The following is a 6,000-nucleotide window of genomic DNA, read 5'->3' on the forward strand; positions in this document are numbered from 1 at the left end:
TTCTTGTACTCTCTTCCCATCTCAGTCCTCTCTCCATAAGCAAAAACAGCTCCCTGCCCTCTGTGGCTTCTCTCTCCCCCAGTTCACCTGTCCATGCCACGTACCTGCTGAATTCTGTGGTTCAGGTTATGCAGATTGTTGTGTTAATCTTCAAATCATTTTCCTAGGTGTGCAGGATGGTTTAGTGTTGATCTGGCTGTATTTCATGGACATGAGATGCAAAAAGAAAACAAAACAAAACAAAACTTCCATGCTGTTCCACCATCTTGGCTCCTCTGAAAGATATTCATTTTAATTCAAATATCTTATTTGTCATATTAGAGAAATTTTGACTAACAACAATTAAGTTAAATTAATTTCTAATTAAAATGTAATTTTTCTTGATTTATTCTCTTATCCCAATAAAATTTTTAGATTTATGTAGTTTTGTTTTCTTTTGACTTTAATTTCTATTTTTGTTACATGCTGATTATAGAAAATGTTCTATACAATTCCTATCTAAAATTTGTTGATTTTGGGGGGGCACCTTAGTGGCTCAGTCAGTTAAAGTGTCCAACTTCAGCTCAGGTCATGATCTCACAGTTTGTGAGTTCCAGCCCCACATCGGGCTGTGTGCTGACAGCTCAGAGCCTGGAGCCTGCTTCACATTCTGTGTCTCCCTTTCTCTTTGCTCCTCTCCTGATCATGCTCTCTCTCTCTAAATAAATAAATAAACATTAAAAAAATTAAATCTGTTGATTTTTTATGGCCTAGTATGGCATCATTATTTCTAAATATCCATTGACATTCTATTATGGTCTTTGTTTGTAGACTTGTAGGTTGTTTTGTTTCTGGGTTACTTATCAGTAAGCTTATTCATTAAATTTCTCTTCTACATCATATGTCTTTTTTTTTAATTTGGTTTATCAGAAACTGAAAAAGTTCTGTCTAAAATCTGCAGCTATATTGTAGCTTTGAATTTCTCTCCTTACAGAATTTTTCAGCAGGTCCTTTAATATAGTATCAATCACTGCTGTGTCTAGGGTCTCATTTTATGAGACATGGCACCACATAAGAAGGAGATGCAATATAGAGCCACAAATATATTTACTTTTATAGATGGTATGACCAAGTTACAGGAGATATAAAATATGTATGGGTCCCAAGGATCCAAAACCATCATCTTACAATTTCATCCTTTTTTTATAATGAAAACCTCTCTAAAACACTCACATAACCTCCACCCAAACTACCAGACCATGTCCTGAAGCAATCAGGAGTGCTCATGAGCACTGAAAATTTTTTGAGTTCTAAGTCCTACTTGTTGGGTTTCAACTGAGATTTTGGCTCATTACTGTTTAGTACAAGCACTCTGAATTCCTCTCTCCATCTTATCTGTTTTTCCATAATAGTTTGCTGACGTTGTACTGATACCCTGAATTCAGCAATTTAGAACACTTTATTTATATGTGTATTAATTTTCTATTGCTATGTAAGAAATTGTGAGAAACTCAGTGACCTAAAAGAGTACTTATTTATTAGCTCTCAAATTTGTTTATCAGAAGTCCATGCATGGTGTGGTTAAGTTCTCTGCTCACAGTCTTATAAGGCTAAAACCAAGGTGTTAGCTGAGCTGTGTTCCCTTCTGGAAGCTCCAAGGAGTGATCACTCCCACACTCATTCAGGTTGCTAGCTCCTAGTGACTAAAGTCCATGGTTTCTTACTGATTGTCAGCCATGAGCTGCACATGAATCCTAGTGGCCTTCTACATTCCTTACCATGTGGCCACCAATGGAGAATCTCTCTGATGCCAAATGCATCCTAAGCCTTGAATCTCTCTCTCTCTCTAGAAAAAGTCCAGTTCTTTTTTTTTAAAGAACTTTTTTCAGTCTATTTATTGAAGTAAAATGCACATAAGATAAAGTTTGCTATCTTAACCATTTTTAAGTGCACAATTCAGTAGTATTAATTAAATTAACGTTGTTGTACTGCCACCACCACCATCCATTTCCAGAACTCTTTATCTTGCAAAACTGAAACTCTACACCAATTACACATCAACTCCCCCTTCCTCTCCTGCCCCAACCCCTGGAAATCAACTCTTCTATTTTCTGTCACTATAAACTTGAATACCTTGGATACCTCCTATAAGTGGAATCATAAATATTTGTCTTTTTGTGCGTGGCTAATTTCACTTAACATAATGTCCTCAAGGTTCATTGATTTTATAGTATATTGCAGAATTTTCTTCCTTTTCTAATTAATTTCTTTTTTTAAATGCTATTCCAGCAGAGTTAACATACAGTGTTATATTAGATTCAGGTGTACAATATAGTGATTCAACAATTCTATACATTACTCAGTGCTCATCACGATAAGTGTATTCTTAATCTCCATCACCTGTTTCACGCATTCCCCTCCCTACCTTCCCTCTGATAATGATCAGTTTGTTCTCTATATTTCAGAGTCTCTTTTTTTGTTTGTTTCTCTCTTTTTCTCTTTGTTTTATTACATTACACATATTTTAAAACCCTTTCTGGTTATGTCAGAGTAATGTAAATAATCTCTCTATCTTGAACTCAATCTATTTGGGTCCATAAATACATCTTTAATTTTGCCCTACAACCTAAGGTAATTGTGAGGGTGAAAACTCATCAGGTAAAAGACTTTGCCCACACTCAAGAGTAGGACACTACATAAAGCTAGAGGTCACTGGGGATTGCCTTGGATTTTAGACTACCACACTATGTAACAAAATATTTACCTTTCTTTTTATCATTTCTGCCCCAAAATAAATTGCATATGTTATCAATATGTAATTATGTTCTATTTCTCATTTGTGAAAGAAAACCTACTTTAGAGTAGCATCATCCCTGTGGGCTTTTTTTTAATGTTCCTTTTTATTTGCATACATCTGGCACACAAGGACTGATTCTAATATTTTTTATCTTTTTGGCATATTGCTTTAGATTTATTTATTCTAAATAACATATAGATTTGTTTTGTCCCATTTTAGAATCTTTGTAGTTTCTGTCACAATTTTCTGTTTTAATTTTTTATTATCTTTGCTTTACTTCTCTAATGATTTTTATTTTCTTGGTATATAATTAATATATGTGTTTAAATCTGTATTTTGTCTCAATGTAAAGGAACTAAAAACTCTTTGCTATTATTCCTATAACTTAAGACTATTTAATCACACACTCTACAACTACCCACTACCCGCCCCCCCCCCCCCCCGCCAGCGTACACACACTCATGCAATAATACTCGGTATTTCTCGAATTATCTGGATTTCTAGCTTATAGTTGTTTTCTTTTCCCACTCTTGAATTCTTTACTTTGATTTGTTTCTTAGTTTACTGTAATTTTGAAATTCCATAGCGTAGTTTGAATTTTGCCTATCTGAAACAATCTTGTTATTGCTGTCTCTGAGTATGAATTTTAACTTAATTATTAAATCTTGAATCATTTGGAAAGCTTTCATCTCTTCCCAATGTCTTTTAATTGCCCCTTATAGTTTTCATTTTTGTTTCTTCATAGTAGTTTTTGTATTTTGTTGAGAATATACTTTTCCTTGATGATAAACTTTTCTTAAAATAGTGAATTTTGAAACTGTGAATTTCTGCCACATCTCTTGTGATATTTTTTATGGGCTCCATCTTGTAAGCAGGCAGTCTCCACACAAACTGTCTATTGGAAAGTGACATTCCAGATTTGCCTCAACTTCCCTCACTCATCATTCAAATGAAACCAAATCCCCTGTTCAACACTGCATCTCAAGGGAAGGCTGATTTTCACTGCCCCTGGCAGGGTGCCATTCCTAGCATGGATTCATTGTAGCTCAGCTTTCCTTCTGAGGTGCTGGTCCTACAAACCCCTTTCCAACAGAGAGTCTCTCATCCAGTAAAGCACAATAGTCACAACAAATTGTCCTCTCCAGCCTTGTCACCAAGTGTCTCCCCCTCCTCTGGCTCTGAGAAAGTTCATTGTTGCTGAGAATGACTCATAATTAAATGGTTTGTTCCGAGTGTCTGACAATTCTGTCTGTCTTTTTTTGTACATCTCAAAATATAAAGAGATGTAGAAAGCCATTGAGAGAAATCATTTTTTTTAATGTTTATTTATTTTGAGAGAGAGAGAGAGAGAGAGGGAGAGCACTGTCAGCGCAAAGCCCTACATGGAGCTCAGTCTCACAAACTGTGATGTCATAATCTGAGCTGAAATCAAGAGTCAGGCACTTAGCTTACTAAACCACCTAGGTACCCAGAGAAAGACACCAATTTTTTAGGCACCCCAAAAGCAGCACTTGCAGCTAAATTTTTGTTATAGAAAGTGGGTTTTTAAAACAAAAGACAGACACTGATGGAGGAAACAATTAGCAAGGCTACTCTTATTTGTGAGGCAAAGCCCATGTATCATAAGGTGAGATCTAGTTTCCTGGGATTTATTTGTTTATTGATAGTTTGCTTGTTTGGCATAAAATCATGCCATCACATTCATAATTATGACAACTCCTCCCATAATTTGACAGTAGTTTAGGTGAAGTATATTCAAGTTGTTTGTTTTCTTTACTCTTTCGTATGGGGATTTTAATGATAAATTCATAGAAGGAAAGTCTGTTTTTCAGGATTAAATTTAAGCCAGAGTAAACTAAATCAGATTTTAATAATCAAAATATTTAATTCCATAATAAGATGAATATCTTTCTAAGACAGTAAACAGTGAATGTTCATTGGGAATAGAAAATTGTTATTTACATTGGAAAGTGGGACAGTCTGCATGTTACCGTAATAAATCAACATGATATCAAAACACTCTTTCAAGTCAGTCTATCAATAAATATTTTTTGTCTACCATCGTAGGGAGACTGGGGGGAAAATGGGTATCAGAACTATAAGGACTTTATATCTTTGAAGAGACAGAGCTGGCATGCACTGGAACATAAATTCTACACACCAGTTACCCACTTGGGCAGTTCAGACCATAAGCACTGAAGAAGTTCAGAAGAGGACATAATCAATGTGGAGAACTCTTATTGAATGAAGCGACCAGGAAATAAGAACAAATCCAATTTGGATGGACTAAAGTACAAGAAGTTCCACTCTGTCCCTCATGAATATACATATGTATGTCTATGGTCTCACAGGGACAGACTCATCTGTTAAGTACATATATATATATATATATATACACACACACACACACACGCACATACACATATATATGTGTATATATATACATATATGTATATAAATATTATGTTAAATATATATGTATATATATACACACACATATATACATATATGTGTGTATATATACATGTGTGTATATATGTATGTATACATGTATGTATACACATACATGTGTATATATACATGTATGTATATAAATATTATGTTAAATATATACACACACATATATACATATATGTGTGTGTGTATATATATGTGTATATATACATGTATGTACATAAATATTGTTATATATATACAATATTTACAAATATATACAAAAATATACAAAAATATACCAGATACAAATATATACAAAAATATATTTATATATAAATATATGTGTGTATATATATATATATACACACACACACACACTGTATACATACACACACACACACACACACACATAACATATATATACTTTATAGCCCAAAGTGACAAAGTGACATGGGAAATAGGAAATTATCTAATTTTGATAACATAGTAAAATAAACATGATTATAAAGTTTAATTTTTCAGTCACTAATAACCTAGTGCATTTAAACACATTTGGGAATAATTGTATTTAAAAATTAATATAACACCTACATTCATTCATGTTATGTGGTTCTGTTCAAAAGAAATTTCATAGTCTTCAGCTCTTCTCCCAGGAAGTTACCCTTTGATAGGGTGCAGTTAATTTGGCAAAATTTCTGCTGGATGATGACCCTAACTGGTTGTCCTCCTTAAAATCATCATGTTTTAATATATTTATTTTTCTGATTTCTAAAGTAAGTATGTGGAAA

The sequence above is a fragment of the Prionailurus viverrinus genome, chromosome A1, assembly GCF_022837055.1.
Source record: "Prionailurus viverrinus isolate Anna chromosome A1, UM_Priviv_1.0, whole genome shotgun sequence".
NCBI lineage: Eukaryota > Metazoa > Chordata > Mammalia > Carnivora > Felidae > Prionailurus > Prionailurus viverrinus.